Source organism: Molossus molossus, unplaced genomic scaffold (assembly GCF_014108415.1).
Source record: "Molossus molossus isolate mMolMol1 unplaced genomic scaffold, mMolMol1.p scaffold_m16_p_7, whole genome shotgun sequence".
In the NCBI taxonomy this organism is placed as follows: Eukaryota; Metazoa; Chordata; class Mammalia; order Chiroptera; family Molossidae; genus Molossus; species Molossus molossus.
The window spans coordinates 91,134,660-91,150,119 of record NW_023425401.1 but is presented as its reverse complement, the minus strand read 5'-3'; the positions used below and the strand labels follow the sequence as shown (position 1 = coordinate 91,150,119).

General features: G+C 40.8%; 1 protein-coding gene across 2 annotated transcripts in view; it reads right to left on the bottom strand.

Moving 5' to 3' along the window:
• Positions 1-15,460, bottom strand: part of SND1 (staphylococcal nuclease and tudor domain containing 1) — a 475,051-nt gene that overhangs the window by 379,877 nt on the left and 79,714 nt on the right. The gene's annotated exons all lie outside the window — the stretch shown is intronic.

The window sequence follows — 15,460 nt, the reverse complement described above, 5'->3', positions numbered from 1 at the left end:
GAAAAACTTGTAAATTGATTTTAAAATTACTTCTGCCATATACCAGAGAGTTAACAGACTTCATAGCCACCACTTCAGATAAGTAGCTGCCAGCACACACCTGATTGGTGTGGTTATGGCCCAGTACCCAAAGGGGACAGCAGTGCTCTAGAAGTATGGTGTCATGTATACCAGCTTTGCTCACAAGGAACATTCTAAGAAAAGGTGCAAAGACTAGTCAGAGCAATTATATCACCAAGTATTATGATCTGTTTGCATGGATTCAGAAGGTAGGAGACAAGATATCAACACAAATTACAGGTAACCAGGAAAGGAAAGGGGGTGGGGGGAGCATAGGCACTGTTCAGTCAAGATGGAATGACTCTCATGAGTGCCAGATTCTCGCTTCAATAACCTGTTTTCATGCAAGTCTGTGTTTCCATTGTACCCAAAACAAGGTCAAAGAAATAGGCTCATACAACACTGACTTGAGCAGTTGATAATAAGTATATAAGATAGATATAAAAAGACCAGGATGGCCCTGGCCAGTTTGCCTCAGCAGTTGGAGCATTGGCCTGTAGACAGGAGAGTCCTGGGTTCGGTTCCCGCTAGGGGTACATACCAAAAACAAAACAAAACAAAAAAAGACTAAGATGTTTCCTAATCCAAAGCTATAAAATACATAAATAAACACAATAAAACCATAGAGGGAAAGGAGTGTGTGTGTGTGGGGGGGGGGGGGGGGGGCCAATAACTACATTTGGGCCATCGTGCAAACATATTTTGATTTTACAATTTTCAAGCTATACTATTTAGCCCTGGCTGGTTTGGCTCAGCAGTTAGAGCTTCAGCCCATGGACCGAAGGGTTTCAGGTTCGACTCCCAGTCGTAGTCGGGTTCATGTGGGAGGAAGCCAATCGATGTGTCTCTCTCACATTGATGTCTTTCTCTCTTCCCCTCTCCCTTCCACTCTAAAAATCAATAAATACCTTCAAGTGAGGATTAAAAGAAAAAAATACACTGTTCACCCCTGTTGTCTTGCAACATACAGTTTCTTCCTACATTAGTCAAATAACAGGCAAAAAAAAGGGAGAAAAAGCCCAAGTAAGTGACAATATAACATGTTGACATTGATAATGGAAAGGCACCAGATGCCTGTAGCTAAAGCACAGCTAAAAACTATTACGGTGGCATGTCCTAAAAAATTAGTCCTTGTAAGAAAACACCAGCTGTGGGCCTCTACAAGCAAGAGTCATTTCCTCAAACCACTGATGTTCACTATTGTCAAATATGTCAAACAGGCTCTGATAACTGCTGTCAGCTGGAAAATTTTTTTTCTAAGGATCTTGCAGGCTGAACACTGAAGTTTTTAGATTATCTGACTCCAATTTCCCTCCAAAACTGTAGTTAGAGAAACCATTTGTATCCAGAGAATGCATTCTCCCAGAACCGTCCCTCGACACCCAATGCCACTTCCTTGGAACACCCTGTGAGCCTGGAAGAGAAACAATGAATTATGGTAATTGGACATGTTAGTACAAGGGTTGGTGATCTACATGAGGGGAAATCAAAAGCAAAAATTATTTCAAGTACAGTACATGGTTCCTCTGAGAGACAAGGGCAGGAACCGCCATAGGCAAACCTACATTGAACAGAGTCCTTTCTACAGCCATATGTGCTATTTATATCCAAAGCATAGGATACAGGGCTTCTGATAATTCATTTCGTGATAGGGCACATCAGTATGTCTGTAATTTACAAAGGAAAAGAGATGTTTGTCATTTTGAAGAACTTGGCCAACCTGAAAAGTTGCCCTGCAAGTTACATTTTCCCTTCATTTCTATATATAAAATCCAACTCTGCTACTCAAGCTACATCCTCCATATACATAGACAATCAAAGACACCTGATGTGTACCTAATGCAAAGTCATTCATAAAGTGTCTATTCAATTATTCTAAGTTTTTAAACAGTTACTTTAATACCAAAAAATATACAGAACAAAATGTGCTGACAAAGTACAGAGCACTTTGCCTCCAAGTCATATGGACTGTCTATAGTCAAACATTGCCATTAGCATGGGCTGACTAACTCACTTGCTTAAATGGAATATCAGCAGCCTTTGTTAGCCATTTCTGCAACTCACTGACCACAGGCTCAAAGTAGCCAGTCACTAATATGGACTGAAGGTGAAGACACTGTGCATCAATAAAGCCACAGAATACGTAGGCATTGTTTTACTACCAAAGCCAGGCATCAGTTGTCTATCCTAAAACACCACCACACTCAAAGGATGAATGTTCACACAATGAAAGGAACAGTATGAAAAGGTCAGCCACAGAGAGCAATTGGAATCATCTCCCAATGAAATCAGGCACAGAAAATTGGGAAGGAGGGAGGCTCACTCTACCAGCAAGATGTCTATCTTCCCTTCCATCTCTCCTGCCTTCCTGTGATGAGTCTGTGACACTACCAACAGATTTCTCATTTAGGCATTCACTGGTTCCTGCTATTCACTCCCACCTCAAATCACAATCCCCAGAGTTTGAGGCACAACCACCCTTTGTTATAAAAATGAATATAAAACCACAAGGGCTAAGGCTCAAAAGCTAGTTTAGCAGACAAGAAAGAGTTGAATAAAATATGTAAGAAAATTAAATTAAGACCTCTGCCTGATTCTGTAAGACACTGATATGGCCAAAACTATATATATATAATTTTTTTATTCCTCACCTGAGGATATTTTCCTACTTATTATCTGATAGAATGGGAGAAAGAGAGAGAGACAGACAGACAGACAGAAACATCGACATGATAGAGCCACATCTACTGGTTGCCTCCCACATGACCCAACCAGGGCTAGGGATGTACGCAACCGAGGTACGTGCCCTTGACCAGAATCAAACCCGAGACTCATTGGTCTGTGGGCTGACGCTCTAACCGCTGAGCCAAACCAGCCAGAGCCAAAACTATATATATATATTTTAAGTATTTCTAAAATTATAATGCACCACAATGGCTAGGAGAGACTATGAATGAAGCAAAGAAAAAAAAAAGTATTTCTAAAGATGCACAATTCTCTACCATGACCATTCCCTTCATGTACTCCCTAGTATTTCCCCACAGGTGCTTATGAGTAACACACAAGATTGTACACAAAAGTGTGCACACAATCACAGCCCCCTGAGCAGATAGAGTGGAGTACTCCAAAATAGCCTTAAAGCCTTCTCAGTAACTGAGTACACAGAGACCAGACAGGCAGGAACTAAAGTTAGGGTCTCTGTTGAAGCATTCAGATCCTTAAATGGTTCAGGCCATCCAGGCCTATCATTGACAGTATTCTATCAGACTATACAAGGTTTCATGAGTTGGAAGGGTTATCACAGACTTACCTAGGTCTATGATGGAGCCACTCAGTGAGCAAAAGATAAAATCACTTTTAGGTAAATTTGTGATAGGTCTTGGAGAAGGAAGTTTGCATCAACCATAACCTTACAGATAGTCAAATAACTAACCCAAACTTACTTTACTCTGTGCCAAGGTCTTCCTGTATCATTACACATCACTGATGGCATGAGCACACTGCAATAAATATATTACTCAGGGAAGATTCTGGTAACCAAAGTAGCAAAATTCTGAAAATAAGATATAGCAACATCCTTAAAGCTACTCAAAAAAATCCCAACCTGAATCTCTGCAGGATATATTAAGTCTCTTGTTCCATCTTTTCCCCAAATCTTCACAGTTGAGTGAGGACGTTTTACCTATAAAGGATGAATGTCTTTCTACTTATTAAGGATATTTTTAAAAAATTAATTGTACTACTTATTTAATTTGCTTAAGGTTCTTGAAATTTATCTTCCTGAACATCAGTTTATGAATATAATAGTTTAACAAAAGAAATGCTGCTCAGCATTACATAATTTGCAAGATAGAAATGAGATAACACTTAAGAATTAAGTCAGTTGCATGTGTGGTCACCTTAGACTTTACTCCAAGCAGCCATCTAAGCATTCAGGGGAGTTATAGATACATTTTTTATAAATAGGAGTATTTATTATCTCTCCAAACTCTCTCTTCCAACTACTTATTTTGCACTCTTTAAGAAATCATTTTCCTTTTTGCATCTATACTTCTGAACTTATAGGAAGGGGACCAAAATTAAAAGTCATCATCAAGCACATTATTTTCTTTAACACAAGAATGGGAAGAGATGATGACAGGTGATTCCTTAGAGAGAAAACATAAGACAGCTAAGGGGAAATCAGCATATTACCATTTACATACTCACATGGAACCTGAATGGTCCAGTTCATAATGTGTCCAGTTCATAATGTGGCAGGATAGGCCGAGAGAAATAGAAAAAAGTGTCCTATCAGGCAATAACATTCTCCTAATGCTCACTGTACATGTAACAACACTAACCTTGGCCATGCATGGATGTACAAGAATAAAAACTCATTAACAAATGAGTATTTTATCATAAGGGTGCACTACTTTTGAAAAATAACTTTGAATAATTTTGATACACAAAAGAAAGCAAACGTAAGTAAAGAATGCCACCAAAACGAACAAAATGAATTAAAATAACATGAAAGAAATATGACAGGACAGGAGCCTAAGTATATTTTGCACATCGTCAATATCTATTAATTATAAATATAGATCTTCTTAAATCAGTGTTAATTGCAAAGGGAATATTCATGATCACTTTGCTAAATAAACAGATGTCTGACTAAACTTACAACTAATCACCACCATGAAAGATATATCATAATCTACTATCATTAAAAATCACTACATACAAACTTAATTTAAAAGGGGTTTTTATGGCAAGTCTTAAGTTCTTCATTAGAACCAGCATCATTACACATTTGAAAAATACTTGCATGTATGTGCAATTTACATGTCTGTTGATAAAAGACAGGTTCAAGGCCTGGAAAATGAAAAAAGGATTTAACATCAGGTAAGAATTTTACCACTCAAACCACCATGACTGCCTTGGCCAATTTCAATAAAAAAATGACTCAAAATTACAATATGCTCAAGCTGCGAAATAATTCAAGAATAATAGAAATATGTGGTTTAAAAAACACTCTCTCTTTAAAAAAAAAAAAAAAAAAAAGTCAACATTACTTTCTTCCAAGAGCCGGAAACCATAAATCATGGACTTCCTCCTCAGGAGTAAGGTAACTGTCTCAAGCTCACAATCAACACTGGAACCTTTAGACTTAAACCATTCTCTTTAAAATCTGGTTGTAGCATTTTTTACAAAAAAACAGCTTCCAGAAGGGACAGGTTAAAAAGATGACAGTGAGGACAGAGGGGACAAGAGAAGGAAAAAGAGGGTGCTGACCTTTAAATGTAGAGCCACCAAAAGACTGGGGATATTTTGCTAGAAAGTAAAAACCACCTTCCTTCCTGGCATGAGTAGTGACAGTAAATGCTTACTGACATTCAGCAAAACGACAAGGGCTGCCTGAGGAGTGGCCTTCACAAAATGTCTAGGTAAAAATCAGAGCTTCAAGGAAAAACACCTTACAGGTTCTTATACACTGTCAAAGCAGCTCTTCAAATTGAAACCATACAAAACTAACAAGAACACCTTGTAGATTCGTGGGGCTCTTGACCAGCATACAATTCAGCTCCATCCCTAGTATCAAGCTCTCCATCAATCTTTCAGACCCATCTTCTTCCTTTCTCTTTTCCCTAAAAGGAACGTTAAACTGTTATATGGATATGAGATTGGCTCCTGCAACACTGGATTTGACTGAAGGAATTCAAGCAAACAAACAAACAAAATAAAAGGGAAAAATCCTTAAAGGAAGAATACAATTTGAGGATGGGGGGATGTAACATGCATTTCCTCCACAACCCTGCCTGGTGGTAGAGTCTCTGAAGCGCCTGTGTCTGGGTTTCTACCTCATGAGAGGTAGCAGCAGGAAGACTGCCAGAACCCAAGTGGTAAAAAATAAGTCGAATGTGATTTCTCTCTCCTTTGAATCCACATAGCACTGGGTTGTATCCCTCCCGGCATGTAGCATATGCTGCTTTGTTTAACATGTGTTTGACTTATTCCCACTACCAGACTGGACTGATGGTAGGGGCTTCATCTCCCACACCTTTGTAGCCCACCTCACTCCCAACACTTTACAACATTCAGAGTAAGGGCTAAGCAATCACCTGAAGAACCATTTTGCTAGAAAATGACTAGACACAGAAAACATTCTTATGATCCACATTCATACAAGAGCACTTTCATACAAGAAAAAATACATATGCTTGCCATACTCCCCAGGCCACCCCCAATGCCTTCTGCTCTTTGAAGTATGACAGACAGGAGTTAACACAAATTTCTTCTTATAGGATTGTGTGTGTGTGTGTGTGTGTGTGTGTGTGTGTGTGTGTTAAAAAGAATAGGAAAAACAAAGATGAGTAGGGTTCAGTATATCTGGAATAATAACTCTCCTAAGAAGTCCTTCAGAGAACTTTCTTGCCTCATCAGATTATAAAATGCTGAGTTACTACCTCTAATGACTTTCGGGGAGAGTGACAGTTCCAGAAGCTCAAAGCTACATTAAATGACACTAATTCCACCCTCTGGTGACACCACAACAGAGAATGAAGACTGCCCTTTTATTTGATGCAATTTAAACATCAGCCAAAAACACATCTTGGTACTGCGTGTCCTCACTGGTTCTGCCTTGGATCAGTCCAGCTTTAATGTCCACTTTCACACACTAATACTAACATTACAACATCCTTCTTCAGAGACTAGCTATGCCCAGCCCATTAAGTACATCTCTTCACCAAAGATTAGAAAGAATATCTTTCTGAAGTCCTTACAGGACTTATCCTCCAGGTCAAGAAAAGCTAGGTGGTATACATCTTACTACTTAGATTACCAGAAAGGCAATCTGGGAACCTGTCCAACCTCATAGGTATAACAGTCAAGTTGAGAACAAGACAGCAGAGCCTAGAAATTTCAGGGTATTAGATTTAACAATAAAGAATCCCTTACCTGACTCTAGTGAGACATTATGGTTATTAATTATAAGACTATTAAAGAGATCTGAGCTCCCCAAAAAGAATGCTAAATAAGCAGAGTGTTATCATTTATTGAAAGCAAAGTTCAAAAGAAGAAGCTACTATGTTTCACTCTAACAAGAGGACCTTTTAAAGCCATCTACAGAAGAGAAATGATTAGGTCTTTTAACAAGAGGACCTTTTAAAGCCATCTACAGAAGAGAAATGATTAGGTCTTTTTCTCAAGGGCTGTAACAGATACTCAGTTGAAGGCAATGTTAGAAAGAGTGAGGAACAGAGATTAGGGGCTGGTCAAGAAGCAGACCACCAAGCAGTACTTGAACATAATGGTCTGCATCGTGTTTGAGAATTAGAATTACCTGTGTTACAACAATGCCTGCGCTCCACTCCCAGAGACTTTGATTAATTATTCTCGTTGAGACCTGGGCATTGGTTTTATTTTGTTGTTGTTGTTGTTGTTTTAAGTTCCATGGGTAATTTGAAGGTAAGAGTCTAACACTAAACAATGTTAAAAACAAAGAACAAGCAAGCATAAAATAAACAGGCAAAGGATATTTCAAGGAGCCATCTTGAAAAAACAAAAGCCAAAAAAAATAAAATCACATTCAATATTTAAGAATCATGTTAACTTTTATTTCTTGAGGAAGTTAATTATATAGAAGACAAAATAAGTATGAGATGAAACACCCACCTAAGTATCTGTAGAGGTTATAGGCATTCCCAAGAGAGAATGAACGTTTCCCCAGATAAGCTTCACAAATAGGCCACATTATAGCTTTTAAGGCAACCATTGGCCCAAATCATATGACAGAAAACTCAGACACTATTACCATTAATTAATAACTCTAATACCAATTCTAACGTGGGGACAAGAAGGTGTCCCCACACCATCAAGCAGTCTCCAACACCAGCTGGGTGTCCTACAATTTAAGTCAATTCTGACACTTTCTACCTAAAGAAGGCTTCAGATAACACAGTTCCTCCAAGACTCCCCACCCCCGTTAGATGCCAATTCAAAGTCCAGGTTGTCACCTGTGATTCTGACTCTCTGCCTATAGATTGGAGGTTCCAACAACCTCCTCCTTGGGTTTGATTAATTTGCTGCAGAGGCTTGCAGAACTGTACTCACTGGATTATGGTTTATTATAAAAAGATATAACTCAGGAACAGCCAGATGAAAAAGATGCATAGGGCAAGGCAAGAGGAGAGGGCACAGAGCTTCCATGCCCTCTCCAAGCGCACCACTCTTCCCCAATCTCCACTCTTCACTAACCCAGAGAAGCCCTCCAAACCCAGTCCTTTGGGGTTTCTATGGAGGCTTCATTCCAGAGGCCTGAATAATTGAAACATTGACCATTGGTGATTGGTTCAACCTCCAGCCCTTCCCTCCCGTGACTAAAAGTTCCAAACCTCAAATCACTCATTATAAATTACAAAGCCGCCCTGGCTGGTTTGGCTCAGCAGTTAGAGCGAAGGCCTGCGGTCCAGAGAGACCCAGGTTCAGTTCCCGCTAAGAGCATGTACTTCGGTTGCAGTTTGTCCCCGGCCCTGGTTGGGTTGTGCGGGTGACAACCACTCGATGTGTCCCTTTCACGTCAATGTTTCTCTCTCTCTCCCACTCCCACTCTATCTGAACAAAATATCGAAAAATGTCTTCAGGTGAGGAAATAAATAAATAAATAAACCAATACCACCACTATGATAATGACTTTCTCTCCCTATTACCTCCAGAGGAGAGAGAATATATAATAATGCCTTATAAGGGAGGAGTGTTCCAGAGGAGAAATATTTAAACTCATCATTTAACAAATGAGTGGCTATGATATCTTCACTGTGGAATAACGGAAAATTTCCCAAAGTGTAGAAGAACATGACTGCTTCAAAAAACTTTAAGGCAAGTTTAACAAAATTCACATCTACAATATTTTATTTGTGTTGGACGCCACCACTTTCAGTCACAAGACTCCATCCAGAATCCATCCCACCAGATCTCCCCTTCTACCACAGCAACCCAGGATACAAAAAAGGGTAGGTCTCAACCCTAGTTGCACAAAGATGTATCTGAGGAGCTTTGGGGGGGTGGGGGGAAGGAAAGCTTTGTGGAACCCACACTTATAAATTCTGATTCAGCAGACATGGGTGATTCGGTGGTGCAGCCAAGGGTTGAGACCCTCTGCATTAAAAGCATCAACACACTTTCACTCTGCATTGCTCTGCTGATTGAGCCATGTTGCTACACAGTCAGACTCGAAGCAAGCAATAATCAGTTCTGTTCTATGACACACAGATGAGTTACTGTGACTCTTCAGGGTCTGTAATTTACTGGAGTTGAGACATTGATGAGTTCATGGCTTTGTTTCTCATTAATCTTTTATCGTGTTCCAAGTTGTGTGTGCTTTTCATTCCATGATTCCAAATCAACACATAAAAAATAAATGTTTGAAAAATACTCCAGCTACTTTCCTTTTTTTGTTAGACTTTTGCATTCAAAGAAGCTTGATGAATGAGATACCCCCGACAAACACACACACACACACACACGCGCGCGCGCGCTCCTCATCCATTACAAATACAGACTGTTACACCTGCAGCAGAAGAGCTACAGAAACCTCTTTTGCCTTGAACCTTAAAAACTCCCAAGATGTGTGCTTGCAGGCAACAATGACAATGTAAAGAAAGTTATCTGAGCACAGATTCACCAAGGAGGGATCTGCCAGCAAGATGTGTAAGTGCTTTATGCTGGCAAATAAGAAAGGGCTGGGGGCATGTGCACTGTGTAAAGTGTGTCTCCCCACTCAGAGGCTCTTTTCTTACCAATCTTTTTCCACTGTGATTTTAGGACTTGGACCCCAAAACCTATTATCTATTTCCAGACAACATCTCAGACACTATTCTCATCAGCAATTGCCTGACTTTGCAAAAAGGTGCTTAAGAATTTCTGGAGCACCCTGGCCAGCAAATTAACTATGGCTGAAATCCTCAGACCTAGACCAAAAAAGGCTCCCAGACCAAGAAGTCAAGTCCAATTTGACATGTGGCATTTACACTTCTAGGTCTCTTCTAGGGTTGTCCCTGGAACATGTCTGAGGGTCAGGATGCTGAGTCTTATCCACTGATCTGCTATAAATCCTAAATGAGTTACACTGTCTCTTGGTGGGGGCATTTTAAGTGGATTTATTACAACCCACCCAGGGGGAGGGACAGGGAGAGGCTTCATTAAAGACAGGAAATGGCAAAGCAGTCCCTTGAGGATGAAGGCCAGGGGAGGACAGACAAGTATTACTGAAGAAAATCATGGTGGCATCTGGACCTGAGCACCCAGCACTAGGTTGAGAAGCAAGTTATTAAAAAAGACGATAAATAAATAAACCAGCCTTCTGTGTTTCACATAAATATTTCACTAATCAGTTAAAGGACAATAAAGGGATATAGAAAGAGCACCTACCATTTAATGGGACTTATGTAAAATAATACACTTTCCAAAAGCTACTCAAGTGTGGCAGGGAGTCTATGGGCTACAATTACTTTTTCAAACGACCAATACACTAATTTCTTCTTCAGAACCACGGGGAAGGTCCCATACAAACAATATTGATCACCAGCCCTGAATCCATTGTTCCTGTCCTGAACTTTCAAGATCATTTTAGCACAAACCCACCACTCTAGGTTTCATTAGAATCAAAGAGGGAGCCAATGGCTCTCCAAGCTACACACCTGTACACAAATTAAAACATCTTCACTCACACTTCCTGTGCATCAGACACAACTAGTCCTAAAAGTGTCCTTCCAAAGCCCTCCAATGGCTCTTACAACTAGTTCTCCAGAGCCAGTCAGAGGAGAACAGGAAGAAAGTTTACCAAGTAGAGGCAGGAAGGCAGGAAAAAAAAAAAGAATGAAGACCACCTCTAAAGTCATACAGGTCACCTCCTACAGACAGCCAGAGACTGGTGACTCAGCTCTTACCCCTCCAGCCTCCCCGAGTCTCCTGGGTTCCCTGGACCATGTTTATCTGAAGAGATGATCATCTTAAAAGATGGAGATTTCTAAAAACCAGTAAATAGATACATTTGGAGCCCTCTCACCTCTGGCTGATGGGGTTCTCCCAGATAAGCAGCTGATCCTTCAAGAAACAGCTTTCAGTGTGGCCAGAGCTGAACTGCCAGTGGCTAAGAGAATGCACTGGGAGTGGCAATGTGCCTGCCACTCCTGCGGGAAAGGGACAGGGAGTGGAGGATAGAGGAGGATGAGACTGCCAACAGTTAAGTATTGACCCTTAGAGAAAAGACAAATGAAGAATGCAAAATTGTCCATGTGAACAATTCTGAGGATCTGAGAGTGTTTTCTAATTATGCCAGACAGATGTTAACCCCAGAAAGAGTTGTAGTAACTTCTGGGTTGGTATATAATAATATGCTCTATGCTCCCAAGGCAAAAAACTGGAGTTTTCAGCCAGTAAAGAATGCAACAGTTCAACTGCTGGCTGACATGGAAGACAGTACACACTGAGCTTGCATTGTCATCCTGTTTTGCTTGAGTGTGTATTTGAGATGCTGACTGTAGGTGACAGAGCCCTCCATGATTTGAGCCTTAACTCTACCTGTAAATACCACACCACTTCTTGAAATCAAAAAGATAAAAAAGACTATGCTGCTGGTGCTCAGGAAACACACACAGGGCGAAAGAACAACTGTGGAGAACTTGCATTTGTCTTACTTCCTGCCAACCTCCTCAAGGTGGGGGGGCGTGGTATATTCCTTTAAATTAGCAACAGTGATTCTAATATCTACTGGTCACCAAGGCTGCTGTATTTTAACCAAATATCACCGATATATATATTTATTTGGGGGTAATATTTTTTATCACAATAGGGTGCAATGTAATTGTGCTTACACCAGTGCGTGGCCCTGTGGAAGTCACTGACAGAGCAGCACATGGGAAAAAACTAATAAATACTGCAGGCTGCACTCACAAAACTGCCACAGAAGCCTTTGTGTTCCCATTAAAGTGTCTCACCATATCCCAGGCAGGGCAACAGAAAAGAGCAGTGGTCCCTGGGAGGGAGAAGATTTACCATCTACCCTATACCCTACCCTTTATTTCAGAAGCAGCAAGTTCAGTTGCTGGGGGTGGGGAGCCATCCTGGCAACAAAACACAAAGGGCCTGGATCACAGCCTGCTTCTAAATAACACAAATAGATAAAGAATTAGATGATGAGAGAGAGTACTGCCAGTGGGGCTAAATATCAGCCCCTCTGGGACCATGGATCTGGAGTAAGAATTTCTTGTACTGTACTCCAGCACAACTCGCCCAAGAGCTACTCAGATCTGAATGGACCTTTTCATACTTCCTACTTCAAGGCAAATTTCCTCTTTTGAAAATGAAGGTCTAACAATTGTAAAAACTAGAAATAATTTATATATACAAAAATTGGTAGAAACTTGTTAAATAAATTATGGTATGTCCACATTCTTAATACCTGCACAGCAGTAAAAATCATGTTGTATATAATTATTTAAATGCCAAGGGAAATGCTCAGTTACAAAACATGCACACAGAGAGGCAGGTGAGAACCATGAGATATTAACAGTGGTGACATTACCTCTAAATGGTGAGATTTAAGTAATTTATATTTCTGTCTTTAAATTTTCCAAAATTTATAAAATGAATGTTTCATATATAATGAAAAAGTGTCTAGGGTAGAGAATGTATGTAAAGATGAAACCAGCAGTCTAAGCCATCTAACAGGGTTAATGTATGAAAATAATTAATAAGAAATAAAGTGATAATGAAGTGCCTTGAAGCAGATGCTCACAGGGCTTGAAGACCTATACAAAAATGACTAGTATTGAAGCTGTTTATTACAAAGGAAGAATTTCGAACACCTGAACCTAATATAATATTGTATATCAACTATAATTAAATAAAAAATTTTAAAGGGAGGGGGCAGAGAATACGGTGTATTTATAGGATTGGCCTGATAATTTTAACAGTGAGGCTATTGCCAGGAAAACTTGATACAGGAGATAAGACTGCTTAGGAGATACAGTTCACCTACTTTTCTGATGTTAAGCAACCATTAAAAATATAAATTAATACCCTGGCTCATTTGGCTGAGCGGTTAGAGTGTCAGTCCACAGACCAAAGAGTCATGGGTTCGATTCCGGTCAAGGGCACATACCTAGGTTATGGTTTGGTCCCCAGCCCTGATCGGGGTCATGTGGGAGGCAATCAGTCAATGTGTCTCTCTCACATCGATGTTCCTCCCTCTCTCTCTCTCTCTCCCCCCCCTCTCCCCCCTGCCCCCCCATTCTATCTGAAGATAAATGGGGAAAAAAATCTTCTCAGGTGAGGATTTTTCAAAAAAGAAATATAAATTAAAATCCCCCTTGATATAAATTAAGGTGCCTCCAGAAAGGCTGCAGGAAATATTTCACTTGTAAAAGTACACGGAAAGAAGAAAGCCTGTGTTGCCATAACAAAGACAACCAGGTGCAACTTCTAGTAGATGGCAGAAATTCTGAAAAACAGGAGCTTGGAGAAGTCCACCAAACTGTGTGTAAGGGGGATGGTCAACAGCCTGCTCAACTCACATAATGGTCCATGTGGCACATTTCGAGACAAGTAAAACAGACCTCAGTTTCACACTTGGTTCTCCCATTTAGCAGAGAAGGGGCCCTGCGCAAGTTATCCAGTCTTCCAATGCCTCCGTTTCCTCGTCTATCTAACAGGGAGTGGGGTGGAGAAAGCCCAGTACCTCACACTCTGCCTGGGCCACACAGGCACCCAGGGCCACTCAGCCTCCCTCAGGATCCCGTAATCTCCTTCACTGGGATATGCCAACTTCCTCCACAAGAAAGAGAATGCCTTGCCCCTCAGAACATTCTGGTCTGTTTGGCAGTTGGACTCACCTCATAAAACTAATAAATCCACAAATTGACTTTGAAATCCCATCTTTGTGAGTATATTTGCATACATCACTTAATCAGTCTAACAGATAGCATTTCTCAGCCTGTAAAGCTCAGAGCTGAGCCCTAAAGAGAAGCTGAGCTGAGCAGAAGACCTATAAGGCCTTAAAAACCAGACAAGCTCTCCTCAGCATCAGTCTTTCTACAGAGTTGTCCCCCAACATTAAACCTATACAATGTACTTTTGTGCGCCTGCCAGGATTCAGAAGTCACTAGGACTGTGCTTTGCTGTATCCTGAACCTCGTGGGCTCCTGGCCCCTCTGGGTGTGTGCCATCAAGCTCCCATCTTCTTTCCCAACCATCTGAGGGCTGCTTGCACGTGCCAAAGGCAAGCACATTCTTTATCCTGCACCCTTACAAAGTCTAGTTCATATAATGGCACATGAGGTGTGAACCCAGATCTAACAAGGCACAACTTCAAAACCTTTTCACTTTTTGTTAGAAAGTGAAATTACCCTGAAACCGTTCACAGGCCCCACCTAAACTAAACATTAGTTCAAACAGTGTATCATAAGCCCTAAGAAACTCCACTGTTCCCCTAGAGACCCTGTTCTCTGAAGCAGATAAATCTCCTCTCATACCCACTTCACTGGAATCTTCAGGAGATGTTCTAAGCTAAGAAGGGATATGTCTGGTTAGCAGTTGGTTCTGAGGCCTGGGGGAGAAAAAAACTCATACAGGAAACTGAAGAGATATTAGTGTGTCTAAGCCTGGCTCAAGAGAGAAAAGTGGTATTGTCAAAGATCAAAATCCTGGACAGATAGTCTTGGTAAAGCCCCATTTTTCCACTGCTAGGAGCAACAATCTAGAACGGTAGTTCTCAAGCTGCAGTGCAAAAGAAACACCTTGCAATTGTGAAAAATGAACAGTCTAGGCTCTAACCAGAGATTCTGCCGCAAGTAACTTTTAAAATGCACCATAAGAAAACCTGATCTAGCCTCTTCTCTGGGGGAAACACTCACCTGGTTTTCATTGCGAGAGCCAACAGGGCATATTCCTTTACATCTGAGCAAGTGCTTAGAGGGAGGAGGGAATAAGGGAAAGCAGGAAAAGAAGAGCAGTGGCAGACCCCTAGATACACTCAAGTTCACTGTTCACTCAAAATATATGGCATCAACAGAGATCCACTTAATCTCTGCCCTCAGAGCAATCCTGTGCAAACCAGAAGGCTGGAGCTCATTTGTAGCAATGAGAAGCAATGATGTTGGCAGCCATATTTGCAGTAAATCTACCAGGTAACAATCAAATGATTTGTCCTTGCAGGACCTCCCATCAGGGAACACTAAAGAATTGTACATATGAAACTAGCATTTCCTAGCAGGGAAGAGGACAGAAGTAGAAGGGAGATATACCAACGTCAAATAGCATTCTGAAATACTAACAGGTCCTATCCCCACGCTTCTGAACTCCACGTCACTTCAGCATCAGCACAGTGCTATAAGATACACAAGGATGAACACATGGGACT